Raw genomic sequence first — 16,715 nt, 5'->3', positions numbered from 1 at the left:
ATCGGATTGAATTTGGAGGTTGGTTTAAAGGGAGTCCGGATTTTTTGATTTCCTTGTGGTGGAATTTCCTTGACAGAAGGGAGATTCCCAAGTTCTTGTGTGATGTTACATTCCCATAGGTCAGTGAGTTCATTGAATAATGGTACATCTGACTGGGTTAGTCTGGATTGGAAATTGTCATCAACTTCAGAGATGTTATGTTTGTTCCGAGGGTTGTCATTCTGAAGAAGGAAATATATTTTTTTTTAATTTTAGTTTTCTCACCCCTTTGTAAATATCCATCCTGGTTGATACATAATTGAAATCATTTTTTGGGCAGTAAGAAAGACCCAGACTTAAAGTACGGATTTCTTCAGAAGTAAGCTCCAGTTGAGAGAGGTTGATTACTGTGTTATCATTGAGGGTTGTAGGGTTTATCGTTTCCTCCAGTATCCCCGACCTCTTTTTTTGTTGTTGAAGGCGGCGTTTCCCTGCCTTCCGTCTCTGTTTTCGCTTGTAGTTTGCAGTTGTGCGGCGTGCTCTCTTTGTGGCCTCGGGCGAAGAGTCTGTCTTCTTTCTTCGCATAAAAAATTTAATTCTTCTCCTGGAGATGGTTTGACCTTTTGTTGTTCTCCCTGAGGCTGCCGCATTTCAGATTCAGATTCACTTCCTCCCGTTGAGCTGAGGTCAGAAAAGGTGGTATCATTGGTAGTTCCTACTCTTTTTGTTGGATTGGATACAGCATTTTGTTTGTTGTGGGATTTGTTGATCTTAGAAGCCCGAAGTGAATCATACTTTCTGGCAAATGTAAAGATTTGTCCAAGTTCGTAATCCGTTTTGTCTCTGAGAAATTTGTCCCCGGGGCAGGGTGGGGGGATAGGGCCCTCCCACACTTTCTTTTTGTGCATGCCCCCGGGACTTGGCCCACAGCGCAGATTTTGCCGATTTAAAAAATAAAAATAAATTGTTGGGGCCATGGGGGTCCTTGTGGGACCCCCTGAGCAGGCCTAGAGGGTCAGGGTGTTTCTACCCTGCCCCCTTTTTGCGTTCTGCGCGTTTTTTCTTGTGTTTTCTGGCTGCCAACACTTGCTGGTTTGGAGTGTTGACAGCCAATTAGCATACAGCTCATGCTCGTCAGGTGCGCGGATCCACCGCGCCCATAGATATATCTATGATTTTACTTTTGATTTTCTCAGGAACTACTGAACGGATTTACACCATTTAACCAAAATGCACGACTCTGAACCAAGGGCTACCTTTTTGCCAAATTTGGTGTAATTCTGTTCAGCAGTTCGGGCTGTAGCTGCGATTAAAGGTTCCTATGGAAAATTGCATAGGGAAAACACGTTTTGGGACCCCCCTTTTTTCAAGGCCCCTGCTTGACGAATCACCCTGAGACTTTCAGGATCGGAGCGGACTGGAGCGCCCCACCAGTTATGAACATTTCGCGAAGATTCGTCAATCGGTGCCAAAGTTATTCCAAATAGAATTTTGCAGATTTCCTATGGATAATATGTCCTAACTATAACTACATACTGGCGACCACCAGTAGGTAATATATATATATGTATATATATCTATATATATATATATATATATATATATATATATATATATATATATACATACATACATACATACATAATACATACATACATATATATATATATAAATAAAATAATGAGGAGTTAATCTGATGCTACATGAAACAGAGCCATATAAAGCAATATTAATAAATGACCATAACCTTATGGAGTCATTTTGTAAAACTGGTGCATAGTAAATGCAGAAGATAATATAACAAGTGTGTTAATTCAAGATAAAACAATGTGCAGCAAAGTTGTGTAGGGTTACCAGCATTAAGCAACATTACTTTATGCCAAAAACGCTCTTTCTTGTGCAGCCCACAAGAAAGGTCTGCCAGACACTCCAATACGACAAGTTTTTGTTGAAAATCTCCTGTGTCTACTATCTGGACCAAAGTGGTAAACATTTGAACTTTATGTTATGTATGTTCAAAGTAGAACCAGGTAGGGAGAAGCTATGTCAGATTTCCCAGATAACTGGTGTCTAAAAATGAGTGAGTCAAACTTCAATTCACTCCATGTAGGTTTTAAATTTTTAAATATCCTAAAATGTGGCATGAATAAGCAGTGAGTAAATAAAGGAGTTCTATTTTGATTGACTTTATGTATGTGGATATGTTGAAGTCCTGAAAAATGTAACGTATATACCGGTGACTAAGGAAATTAGTTCAATTTAGATTAATTTTATGTAGAATATTTTCCTCTCTTGATATTCTGAAAAATTTGGTCTATAAGTACACCCTGGGCCTCTCCATTGTAGCTCAATTAGAGTCTATACCCAATATCAATCTTCGAGACATCCATAATATAAGGACACTATCAGGTTCTTGTGGTCTCCCTGGATTTTACGAGATGCAGGTCAAAGCATTCACAAAGTGATTTACCAGGCGCAGCCAGTTCAGGTAAGAGCAGTGTGGTGGGGGTGGGGCAGGGGCAAGTCAACAGGAGTTTGTAAAATCAAATAAAAAAAAAATCACTTACCTTGCGCCTACCGCATTGCCAACTTGGTGATGTGGCAAGCGCAGGGTAAGTAGTTTTATTTATGTATTTATATTACCTATTCCGTCATCTGTTGACTCCCCCTGCCCCTCCCCGTCCCCACCCCACTGCTCTTACCTGAACCGGCCACGCCTGTGATTTACTTAGATCTAGCACACCTTCAAAGTCTAAAGAAGTTGGCAAGAAATGAGAAAGCCGCATCAACGTACTGCAAGTACATTTTTATTAGGCACACATTCTTCGTTTGGCACATGCCTATGGTATGCAGCAAATGTCTAATAAAAAGAATGGAAAAGAAAGACACCATCAGGAACAAGATAGTATTGATTGGTGGTTATAGTGGAATCTTTTGAGCAAAAGTATGAGAATCAGAAGCTGATGAAAGGTGGGTGTGTTATGTGTGGTGTAAGCAGTAAGTGAGGGAACATATCAAGCAAGCGCATAGTATTAATATTCCACAAACACTTGATATGGTGCATCGTGCATTTTCATATAAACATGGCCATCTTAATATAGATTTGACTTAGTGAAAGAAATAATGGAATAATGAACAGTACCTTTTGCACGCTATCTATTTGACGCTCTGGCGGTGCTTCAATCACCTGCACCAACTTGCAGTGACAAGGAACTGGAGGCATCCCACAGAACGGAAACTTTCGTTTTTTTGTTTTGTTGAAAATCTGTGAAAATAAAAGAAGTCCAGTTACATAGAAAACACGGATGAACAGATTATACTTAATTCTTTAAGAAATTCAGGTTGTCTTTTCTCATAGAAACAGTAAGTATCTTGAATATACCATCTCAACGGCCAAAAACAGTTTTACAGACTATCCTGTACAATCCATTGGAATGAGGATGATTATGGTAAGATTACATTGATTTACTACACATATGTGGCGGTGGCCATGGCAATATGCCTATCTTTAACTAATCAAAATTAGCAAATTTTTTGCTGAAATTGTCATGGGACTATCTGATATTGCTCTAGATTTTCTCAATGGAGAAATACATTTAATCAAAGTAATTGATAAAGAACTAGTGCTTTTCTTGTGCATCTTAGATCACTGAGAAAATCTACAACTCATTTTAGCACAGTTACTTAGAAAACTATAAAAGGTATTTAAAAATAAATAAAATGTGATTGTTAACAAAAAGTTGATATTTGGCAGGGTCTACCATAGAAGTCTACATTTTTCTTTAGATCTACAAAAATAATTGCTACAATTTCTTTAGAATAACTTACAATAGCATCGCAGACATTACAAATATAACAATGTTAACATAACTCCTTCCCAGCAACATACCACACACCTTCCACCTCCTTGTCAATCTAAAGTCATCTGGACAAAATGTGTGTTGCCATTAAACTCACATCACTCCATATTGATTTGAGCTCTAAATCCTTTCTCTCTTCCTCCCCACACTTATAATTTTGGTGCTTCAATCCAGTCCCTATTCATCATACATCCTAAAGTGCTCAATGTCATTACAAAGTGTCCGTGCTTCCTCAAAGTGCAATTGTTCCAGGGAAGGTAAACTCATCCCAAAATACATCATCCCAAACGTATAGTGGCATTCTTTCATCTCAAAAATTGTTTAAGTACAGAATCTTATATATCCTCTACTGCTCATAAAATATTTTTTTCCATCCCAAAGACTCAAATAAATACAAGCCTATCTGAACCAAAATAATTTCTTCCTCCAACAAGCACTTATAGTGACAGTGCTTCAATTCAGTCACCAATCACTGTACACCGTAAAGCGCTATACATCAAAAAGTGCCTGTGCTCCCCTAAAGTGCCAATGCTGCAAGCCAATCTTAATATGAATAGACCTGCAAAAAGATAAAACCCTAAAAGTGAGAGTGTCCAGCCATCTCCAAAGCTCCTTGGCCTCTATGAATACCACTGAAAACTTCATTAGAGACCAAGACACTACTTCTTCCAGGGCCATTTCCTCCATTTCCTGTGATATTGTAACAAGCTATTGACTCCAGTGTAGTATCAGGCTTCTCGCTTGCTGACATTCCACATTTTTGCCTCCCATTCTGCCAGCCTAGGAGCAGAGGTTGATTTCTAATAAGTGGTAATCAGGGAGCGGGCCATCTGCATTTCAATAAATATAAAGTTCCCACATATCATATTGCCCTGTTATCTTGCCATCCAAAAAGCCAAAAGTGCCATTTTCAGGGTAGGATGAATATTCCACTCAGTTGTCCTGCCTACTACTAGGAGCACACTCCTCCAAAACATCACCAAATTACCACAGGACCAGAACATATGCAGCCAATCCCCTACAAGATCACATTCTGGGCATTCTAGATGAACCGGTAAACATCCTATTTACTAATTGCGGAGTAAGGTGCAGCATCCATCTATTGAAGAAAGCCATTTAATGGAAAATGGCCCATCTGAGGGTCAAGTAACTAAGATAAAAAATATAATTCCTAATGAAGTTCTTTTAATTTATCCTTCTGTAGTTTTCCCATTTTGATTTTATGTTCAGAACCATGTCATCGGTCCCAGATTCAGTTATTTGTACCAATAATTTAAAGTAGCATTGACTTTATCATCATGTAACAGCTGTCTAGCCCTATTGCTTGAAGAATCGACATCCTTCCCTGATAAATTGCTAAAAATAGTCCTTATTTGAGTGTACATAAAAAATTAGAATTAACATGAGATGTCTTTCCCTAGAAAAGGGCCTGGGGGGATTTCTGCCTGGCCCCTTAAAAAAATCCCCTACCTCTGTGATAGATAACTCCTCGCATTTTTCTACTGTATCTTCAGTCAGAGCAGGAGAGAGGGATTGACAATGCAACAATGGAGTTCTACATTGACTGGGGAATTTTGTATTCAATGAACACTTTATTTTCAACAACCAGGCAACTTATACATAACTGTTTTGGGCTATTTAGAGATTTGGATGCACCACCTAAGATCGGGCACCCCAAACTTCTTCAACATAAATAGATTAATAGAGTTATCAAAATTGGAGGTGGATATTGAGAAACACGGCCATTGCCAGATTCTCACTTTATATTGGTGATGCTTTCTTTGAACGATAGGTGATGAAAATCCTCTACCATATATTGACAATTAGAGAAGAGAAAAGTTTGCAATGTTTTTCAAATTATGAGATTTTCCTTGAATAGCCGTACAAATGGCAAATAATCTGTCAATGCTGAACAGACTGAAAGAAGTATGTGGATATGTAGCCACTGATGATACACTCAGGAAATGGATAAAAACTGCTGTTTCCACCAACCAGGTGGTCTACCTTACTTTCCAAGAGGACCTGCGTGTCATCTTCATAGCATGTCATTTTCTGGGCAGTTAGAGTTAACTTGAGAGCATCCTTGCTAGTTTCTGTCTTTTATCACTGGTTTATCAGTATCTTAGATAGTATTGCCTTCCAATTAGATAACTAAGTGCTTCCTTTGTACTCCTGCTCCCTGATGTGTAAGTAGGTTTAACAGTCTGGGCTTTCTCTAGGAGGTGAAAGATTGTTTTAAATCAAATATAGAATGATAATGTAATCAGTTGTAATAAACGTGATGCTCAGGCATACATTTGTTTTGTATATATAAGAACGGATGGCTAGATTTTTTGAGGGGTACACCAAAAAAATACAGAAGTTGTCGGCACCTGCTACTGTCATGTTTTATACATCCCAAAACATCTCTGGTGATTAGAACATCAGACCAAGAGCATGAGAAATAACAATCATTTATTTCAAGCAGGGAAGGTGTTATACATTCAAATATTCTGTCTGCTAGTAAACCTGAGGATTGTGCATGATGAATACGTCACTGTTTTCAATCAAATGGTTGCAACAATATAACTCCTGAGCTATGGGTGTTGTATTTTTTGTTCTAGTTTTCGTGCAGCTCGGGATTCATGAGGGTAGTTCAGTGATGTAATCATGAGGGTATCTCAGTGGTGATCATCACTCAGAATGCAAGCTAAATCCCAACACATAACTTTAGGAGTACTCCTGGTTTGCAGAGACTACATTTGACACTATATGCAGTTCTAGACTGTATGGTAACACGTCCATTGAAGATCCTGCGACGGGACAACATTCAAATACAGACTCATTTAACATTTGTTAAAATTCAATATTTTTGGGACCACTGGTGTTGGAAAAGCACCCACAGTGGGCCATCTTGGGGTTCAATGGGGAGCTATTTACAAAGATACATTTTTATACAAATGCGTAAATCTACATGTGCAAATGTAGTCATACACTTTGCAATAACTTTAAAACAATTATATAATGTTATTACAAAGTGTAAAATTACATGTTACCGAGCCCCTCGCTTTACAGGGTTGAGTCTGAAACAATGTCAAATAAATTGATAAAGAAGCAATCATAGTAAATTTATGACCGCATTTTTAGTTCGGCAGATGTGGCAGAGACCTCCATGATAGGATAAGAACTCCCTATGGTACAGTGCAGGGAAATTAATAAAAGTTAATTAAACTTTTTCTAAAAAGTAAAAATGTGTTAATGCTACTTTTTAATTTTAGAAACTTTGAATGGGAAATTTCATTGTTTTGGGACATATTACATTTAAATTATTTTTTAAATATTTTTTAAATAAAAAATTTCTCATAAGGTAACATTTTTATATGTGTTTATTATGTATGAAGGTTACAAAATGTCTTTATATTTCGTTACCATAACATCAAAATAAACATACGAGTTCATTGCGGAGGCCTCTGCTGCCTACTATAGGGAACTGTATAGCGCAGATCCTCTGAGCCACCCGCATTATCTCTGCACTTTTGTGTATGACCTGCCAATGCATCGTCTGCCTCAAGAGGAGCAGGGCTGTTTTAAAGTCCGATGTCACCTGTGATGAGTTGTGTGAAGCCTTGGCACAGATACAGGCGGGTGAGGCGCCAGGGCCTAATGTTTTTCTGGCAGAGTTTTGGTGCTTGGTGGGGTCTCAGATGGGGCCTTTACCAATCGAGATATTCAAGGAGGCCTTGGGAAGGGACGCACTCCCTTTGGATCTTAGAATGGCGGAATTTGTCATAATGCCTAAACCGGGCATTGTGAAGGCTTTCGGCCCTTCTCCCTCTACTATTGTGGCCACCAGTCTCTACTTTCCATCGATTTTAGGAAAGACTTTGACGCAGTAGACTGGGCATGGCTATTCACCTTCTTGCCACGCATGGGGTTCGGTCCCAGATTCATCGGGTATGTGTGTTTACTATACAATGGACTGGTGGCTAGGGTGTGTGTTGGGGGGTGTCGGAGTGACTTCCGGTGACACAGGCATTTGTCAGGGTTGCCCATTGTAGCATTTGCTGCTTGCCCTCCCAATTGTTCCCCTGGTACCCTCAGCGAGGATTGATGTGTTGGTTTGGGGTTTTCAGTGGACCTCTGTAAGTAACAAGATTTTGCTGTATGCGGCCAATGTTCTGTTATTCATAGAAGACCCAGAGTCATCATGCCCCAGGGTGCTTCAAATGCTACAACGTTTTGGAACCTATTCTGAGCTTCACATGAATATCACCAAGTCATCGATATACCCCATAGCTCCTTGTCCTGTGGCTATGCGGTGGGCGTGGGTGATTCCCATATTCTCGGCGGGGTTCAACTACCAAGGCATCTTTGTTATGGACAATGCATTGAGGTCCTATGAAAAAACCTTGTCCCCCAGCTGAATGGTCTGGCATGGGACATTAGGTTCTGGTCCACGAGTCCCTTGTCCATTTTTGGGGAGATCTGTCATTTTCGAAATGTTGCCTTTGCCGCTCCTCCTATTTCAGCTACAGAATCACCCCTTCCCGGTAGCCGGGGACTTCTTTGTGAAGGTGAGGGCTCTGATTAGAACGTTTTTGGAGGAAGGGGGCCTGCCTGGAATAGTTAGTGCTGGGGAAATCTTGTCAGCCAGTCTACCAGGGAGGGATAGCTAACCCTGACATTGTTTTGTACTACTGGGCAGCACATCTGCAGGTGGTCAATGTGTGGTGGTTCCGCAGATTCGATGACCCGGCATACACAGTGGAGATGGGTTGTCAGAACCTTCTGCACCTACTCTACACCAGGGCCGCATTGAGTACTCTTCCAGATGCCATGCACATAGTGCTGGAGGTCTGGACTGTGGCCATGGAGTCCACTGTAGTGGGGCACTCGGCTTTCACAGGTCACGCCCTTAAGCATTTTTTCCACTTGCGACACGATAGGAATTTCTACACTGGGGATGTGACTCACAATGGCATGCTGAAGTTGTTTCAGGATATGCAGGAGATCTACTCCGCTCACAGTTCTTTCGCTATCTACAGCTGCGCCAAGCGCTTATTCCATTTATACAATTGGAGGAGTCTATCCTTATATTCTCCCCCATAGAGGCAAACATTCTGCTTACAGACCTGAAGGCACACAAACTGTCTGAGATTTTTGCACAACCTGCCGGACGCCATTGAGAGGATGAGGAGGGCGTGGGAGGGAGATCTATGTCCACCAGAGGAACATGATTGGGGAGAGGCAGTGGAGGCACCTAGAGAGGCAGTAATGGCCTCTTAATTTAGATTGATACAGCTCAAACTGCTGCTCCATTGTGATTACTTCATTAGAGTTTGGCTGCACCACATGGGCCAGGTGGCTGCGGGGAATTTGCTGTGGTGTAATGACAAACACAGAGACATATGGCATACATTTTGGCACTGCTCTGTGCTCTCTCACTTTTGGAATGGGGTTCTAGGCCGATTGGAAGAGGTGCAGGGCTGGCCTATCCCCAGGGAAACAAAACTCATCCTTCTACATATTTTTGATGACTTGGGTGGAAATTTATATCAGAGGGCAAAGCTGTGGCTTGGATTGATGTTGCCAAAAGAGATATTGTGAGAGCCTGGAAGGCATGAATTATTGCATGCAGTTGGAGCTCCTGATTCACTTAGCAAGGGGATGTCCCCAGAAGCACTATAAAGTATGAAAGGAATGGGCCGAGTTCTGGGGCGTCCTTTTGGAGTCCTGCCTGGACAGACCTTGGTCCACTGTTGGATGTAATTGTGTTGCAGCCATTACAAGTGGAGGAGATGGTGGGAAGTCAGAGTCAATGAGGGGTGCCAACCTCAAATTTCATTATATCAGCCAGCTAGTGGTGGAGCTGGAGAAAGGCAAGTCAGCAATGTACCTGGTTTCCTTATTATTACTTTGTTCCACTATGCATACCCCATCATCTGAGAAGTAAGTATAACAGGAGGGTAGACAAGAGCTGGCATGATGATGGGAGCATCACTTTTATCTCCTCTGCCTCGACTCACTGGCCATATTTCAAGATTCCCATGACGTTTTTCACTGTAAGAGCTTAAGCCGATACAGAAATTGTTCACACCCCACTGACCTACTGAGTAATTGGACCCTGAAAGATAGCCATTTTTCTTTCTCAAAAACAGATCCCCAAAGCAGAGGTTTAAACAAAACAATCAATGGCTTTTTTTCTCCCCGCATGTAGGCGACACGTAGGGACTGGTTTACAAAGGTAAAGGTACACTTTTTTGTAAGTTTACAATTTTTGCAATTCACAAAGGAATTTTATGTAGAAGCTTCATGACTGCGGAGTCCCTGCACATAAAAAGATAGGCACTCATAAAGATGCTATTTTTAAAATTCCTGTGTATTGTAAAAATTATAATCTTATACAAAAGTGTAAGTTTACCTTTGTGAATCCGGCCCTTTGTGCTTTTTCCCACCCAAGAATACCAGGTCAGAAGACTTGCCTTAAAGAGGCAAGTCTTGCAATGCTGTGAGCATGGATTTTCTGTTGTTGACTTAGCATAAGGTGTTTTGAGGGAGTAGGAACCGTGCAGCATTGTACATTGGTTTATAGTAGGCAATCTATGAATTCTACAGAAGAGTACGTTTTTTAAAAAAGTGGCCAGTCTGTCAAATCATTTGTTCCAGAAGGGTCACCTAGCACAAGTACCCACAACTAATTGCAATGTAAATTTCTCAATCAATCAATCAAGAAGCATGTAAAGCGCAACTACTCACCCGTAATGGTCTCAAGGTGCTGGGCACTCCTAAACTTACTATTAAAATGTAGTGAACTCCCAAGCTCTCTTTGAAACTCAGACTGTTGATCCCCAATGGAGATCATACAAGCCTGTGCTATATATATATATACACAGACCAGCTTATCTAATAAACTTCCCCTACATCAACTACATCTCAAGCAGACAAAGAACTCCCATGAGCAACATTTTTCTAGGAGCGGCATTTGTCTATGTCTTGATACCTACATTAACACATATATGATGGATTCTTAAATGCATTTAAAACCTCTTAAGCGCAGAACCAAACTTCCTTAGCTGCTGCTACATCCATACAGAACTCACTCCCCGAAGACCGACAAACTTTACCCACCCTCCTTCTGCTCAGGTCGAAAAAAATAAATCACCTCTTCTAATTTCATATGAAAGATCAGATTGCTAAGTAAACCCAGAGCTCTTTCCTCATTTGCTACGGCATTGTGGTGCCATAATATTGTTGCCTAAATATCCTCTGACAAAAACACAGTCTACTAAATATTGTTTACAAAACTATTGCCACATTGGAATCAATAATAGAAGATATGTGCTCATCCACTGGAGCCCTATATTTGTAAATGATATTTAGGCCATGATCTTCAAGTTATGCAATATTTTTATAGATATTCTAACATGCGACTGTGACTGCTCTACTAAGTTTGTCATTATTTTTTCTGTGATCGTATTTACGAATTATTACTGTAAGGAATACTAAATTCCTTAGTGCAGATGAGTTATACAAAAATGTTCAATAGTAAATAAATACCCTCAGTTAAAAAAAAAACCTGTGACCTCGCTGTTTGGCAGATAAGTAAAACTATGGACTATGGACAGGACTATACCAGTGATTTGCCCTGGATCAAACAATTAAGTGGAGATGTCAAAAATAGAATTAGGTTTAAATAAATAACTATGGGCCTGCTTCAGAAAAGTAAACTTACACATTTGTGTAAGTTTATGCTTTTTAAATATTCACAAAACTGCAATTTAATAGTATGTTTACGAGTGCAGAGACTATGCAGTCGGGGCAGAAAGCTCCACACATAAAAAGATAAGTCTATCCCATCTTTTTATGTGCAGAGTTCTCTGCCCTGACTGTGAGTCTCCGCACTCGTAAACTTATTATTTAAATGCACTTTTATAAATACTGAAAAAGCATAAACATAAACAAATTTGTACGGTTACCTTTCTGAATCAGACCTTTTTAGTGCCTAATTATGAGTCTGGCGGTCCAGGAGGCATCAATATGCTTAGCGAAACCACTGCGGTCCCACCAAGCATATTATGAGTGTCCTCTCCGCCATGGTTTTCATTAAGTTTCCTCCTCCATGAAAGCCCTGGTAGAGAGGTGCAGTGCAGAAACAGTTTTTGGCATTCCCATTGTGGTGTCCATTTTCAAGGCACCGCTGTGTGAACGTAAAAAAAAAGGCCGCCAGACAGAATTTACGCTTCTATTCTGGCGGGCGGCCCAAACACTGGTTTGGCAGTGTAGCAGTGGACCCGGCGCACCACAGTCAAACTCGTAATCAGGTCCAAGTCACCAATGAGAGTAATTAATCCCTCCACATCCTATGCTGCCCTAAAATAGCCTTCCCTAAGCTCTCTCATTCCTCTAGTCTCTAAACCCATTCCACAGTCTCTCCTAAACAGCTTGCAAGTTTAACATCTTACTGTGTTTTCCACTTCCCTGTATTCACTTTGCCCTGCAACATGTGTGCCTGGGAATTCAGGCACCACATGAAATGTGATATTTAACAGTAGCTATCTGGTTGCAATCAGATAAGGGTGCTTTAGTATGTGTCTATCAGCTCCTCCTGTATGTAGGTATGACATGAAGCAGGGTGAGTGAGACCTGTTGTATAATCTTTTCCACAGCTGTTAGGCTCTGCTTTTGGGCTGCTAACGGTGATGGAGTTGTGTTCGCTTAGCTCAATAGGAACATGTTAGGTAGACCCATCGAGTCATACATAATTGAGATCTTTCTTGGTCTTGTGCAGGATATCATGTAAAAACAAAATTATGTGTGCATAGGTACAATACGCATAATATATTTAGTTAGGCAGAAATGATATGCAAAAAGTACAGAAACACCTCTTATGAAGTTGGGATCCTAGGATCGCTCAGTGAGTTGAAAGCAACTGCAGGGATTAGCTTGCGTTGTTAAAGCATACAAGATTTTTATATAAATTCTGAAAAGTCTGGTTGTTGACGTCATATGGTCACACTTTAAATAATCACGTTGTCCTCAAGGTTTAAAGTTTTTTTTTACTTTATTCAAAAAGAGTTATCTGAAAATATTGTATATTTCTTTTTGAATAAAGTAAAAAAACATTTCAACCTTGAGGACCACATGATTTCAAGTATCACCATATGACCATAACAATCAGACTTCCCGAATTTTAAAATTCCAAAGTGGCAGATGGAGAGACACGACTTGTTAGACATTTTTGGCAATCAGACTACGCACTACTCTTTTTCTTATCAGGTTATTAATGTAATCCACTTAACAGAGGATCAAATCTTTCAGGACAGATTTTGCCTTTGACCCTTACTAGCCTATTACAATGGGTAGCATTTAATAAAACCCATAAGTCAACTTCTGGGTGGTTACTTGCTTACTTGATCTGTGCCAATGCCATCAAACATAAGCAACTGTGTTCATTATGCGGCATATTTACAAGGGGATATATTCTCCATAATAAGCCACAATTTGGATCAGTTTACCAGGTAAAAGGCACAGGAGAGTTCCATAAAGGCTAGATGTAAAGTCCCTCCCTTGGTTTTGATTTATTTGACAGTTAGTAAATAAAGAATAATTCCCTGCTCAGCTGTGCCTATCCCTGGTTGGAACTCAAACTGAACCTCTGATATGATGTTATGTTCTACCTCCCACTGATCCAGACATGATAATAGGACTCTTAGTTGTAGAATCCAATAAGATAATTGGACGGTAGCTGCTGGGTTGGTACCCATCAACTTAAAAAAAACAAAAAACGCTATAATCCCAGGTAGCTGGGATGTGGCGTCCACAACTCCTATCAAAACATTTTTAATGAGCAGGATCATCTATCGATGGTGACACCATCGTGACCAGGGTTCTACTCAAAGGGTCTCCATTTAATTGCTATAATTACCTCATTGACAGAACTGGAGCTGTGAAATATCGACAGGAGAGTTTACATCAAAGAAACAACAATGCTTTTCAAGCAAATCAGAAAAGAAGAGTTTAGAGTAATGTCTTACCAATACCCATAGTTAGAGCCTTAACCTTCAGAGCAGAGGAGTAAAAAAAAAGGTGACTTACTAATTCCCAAAACTTTGAGATGCCTTTAGCTTTCCTGGCCCCCAGAAGTTAGTTCAACGCCTGCACTCTTATTTCGGCTATTCATTCAGTAAGAATTATTTTGTACTCCCTTCATGCCTTTTTAAACCCTATTACAGTTCTGACGCCGGAGTGCAATGCCTCTTTAGGAATCCTGTGTGCCACAGAGAAGGCTAAACAAATCCATCTGTGTGGGGGTTCATAGTTTGTGTTGATTTGGCAGTTAACACAGAGGAAACTGAAAGGCAAATAGAGACAAAATCTTCCAAAATTGAATCAAAGTTAGCCCCAAAATCTACATAAGGTAGAAAAAACTGTGTGATTGTGTGCAATTTAATTTTTATTGAATTTATTTAAAGAGTTTTGCATAGCACGAACAAGACCACAAGGGGTATCTAAGCACTTTACAGAAGTGTAGTTGCAAGGGAAGAAATAACGATAGTAGCAGAGGCCAGACCAGAAAAGGAGAACATTGGTAACAACAAACATTTCAATAGAGGAAAGAGTAAGAAAGCATATCCTAGGGTAAGACTAAAGGTCTAACCAGTGATTTCTTCAGCAGATCCCTTTGACTTTCTTAAAAAGGGAGCAATGGTTAATGTAACAATCGAACAGGACAGGGGCAAAACCGATAATAATCTTAGCAATTCATTTGAGACAATATTACAGTGAGTCCTAAGGTGGGCTAATGGGCTAGCCCAGAAATGTCTTCATCAGAATCTGTTTGATTTCCCTTTTGAAGGAAGCTGTGGAATTATTCAGTCTTATTTCAGGTGGTGAAGAGTTCCAAGTTCTATGTGCAATGCCTGAGAAAGCTTTATGGTACGTTTTCTTTTTATGGAATTTCTGTGGTGTAAATAGTAAGGTGCTGGAGCCCTTAGAGAGCCTCCTGAGAGCTCACATTTGTGTGCAAGATACAGTGGGGTGTTGAAGTAAAGAGCTTTGTGGGTCAGGCAAGCAATTTTTAATTGCATCCTTGCTTCATACCGGAGCCAATAAAAACGTTTAACTCAGGCAAGATATGATGATAACGTTTGGAGCCTATAATAAGCCTTGCAGCGGAATTGAGAGAGGCCATAAGTGGAGCCATCTTCGGTTTTGAAAGTCCACAAATGGTTGCACTAACATAATCCAGTTTGGAGGTCACTAATGCTTGCACCGCGGTCTTCAGGTCGTTGAGGGGAAGGGACGATTTTATTTTCCTTAGGATGCTTAAATGGAAGTTTGCTCCTGTGATGAGAACACTAATGTGATTCTGCATGTTCAGATGTTTATCCAGTATTATTCTGAGTGAACGCGTAGAATCAATCATGTTTGGAGTGTAGTTGAGGGCTGTCAGTTGGTGCATCCATTTTGCAATGACTGGGGATTGTTTGTCAGGGGCGATGAGGAGGATTTCGGTTTTGAGAGCATTCAATTTCAGATGATTGAGTGTCAAACAACTTTGTTTTTCCTGAAGTACTGAGTTGAGAGACCTGATATCCTCTGGGGAGGAGATTTTCAAGTACAGTTGTGTGTCATCAGCATACGTGTGATAATGGATGTTGGACTATTTCAGGATTTCTGTTAGAGGCTCCATGAACAGGTGAAATCAATTCAATTATTACAAATATAAACTCTTGGTGTCAACTTTGTCCCATTTTACTATTACTCCCTTATTTGCTGTGTACCTAATTGGCCCAGCATTTTTTGAATTACCTTGCTTCCTTACATTTATATTCTGGGCGAAGACAAGAGGGTTATGGGCACTAATACAGTTGCTTTTGACTGGAAAACCACAAAGCAGGGCATGGAGTTCAGTGGAGACTATTGTAAAGTTACTGATACGTCCATTTCCATTACCAATAAAAGTTGTAATACGTGGAGTCTCCCCGAGGCCTATATCAGTGGCAAGTAATGAGTAATATTTTTAAATGAAACTATTTAACACTTCGCTACAGGACAAGTGTCTAAAATGAGTCATATTATCTAGGCTTAAGTCCACAAAGCCACAAACTGACGTGCCACGATGATCACAAGTTGGGATATTGAAATCTCCATCCCAATTGAAGAAAATGGAATTCGGAACTCAAATAGAAATTCTCTAAGAAAACACTGAATTATTCAGTTGCATCACAAGATCTCTGGTTAAAAATATTGTAGTCGACATTTTTGAGTAAAATTTCAAAAAGACCCACCAAAAGGTAAAATAATCCACAGTGCTTAATTTTTGCAAAAATAATAAGTGCTAGGTATCTTGTCCAGAGGCCACTGCAGCTTGTACCACACAGTACCACTGCTATGCTGGCAATGATACTAACAACACAACTACCAACCATCACATTTATGCAAGTGTGACAATTCAGCCTATTCCAGGCCCCTAAAGCTATAACAATGGCTTGGGCAGCAGGTAATAGTCATTTCTAATGTATATTGAATTGATAATTAACCGTTGTTGTGGTCATCTCTAAATAAGACAGAGAGCGCCACCTTGTGCCAGACTGTCACAAGCACCAGTGTTGACAATTAAGTGCTGGCACTGAGCACCAAAAACCACGGGCTCAAATTAAGCACTGATAATATGTCTAAAAAGAAGATAAACTTCGAATGGGTTCTGCCTGAATGGGGAGGAGTTTGATAGAAATAAGTATAGCAAGACCTACCTCCTCCCTGTCTGATGGAGAGTCTATGGCTGGTTGGCAGGAAGAGGAAAAGTCCATCATAAACAATTGATCAGCTATCCATGTTTTTTGAGAAAAGATAATTTCATAGTTGTTAATAAACAACACCCGATCTGTATTAGAC

The sequence above is a fragment of the Triturus cristatus genome, chromosome 10 (genome assembly GCF_964204655.1).
Source record: "Triturus cristatus chromosome 10, aTriCri1.1, whole genome shotgun sequence".
In the NCBI taxonomy this organism is placed as follows: domain Eukaryota; kingdom Metazoa; phylum Chordata; class Amphibia; order Caudata; family Salamandridae; genus Triturus; species Triturus cristatus.
The sequence above is the reverse complement of the archived record's forward strand: the minus strand, read 5'-3'. Positions refer to the sequence as shown.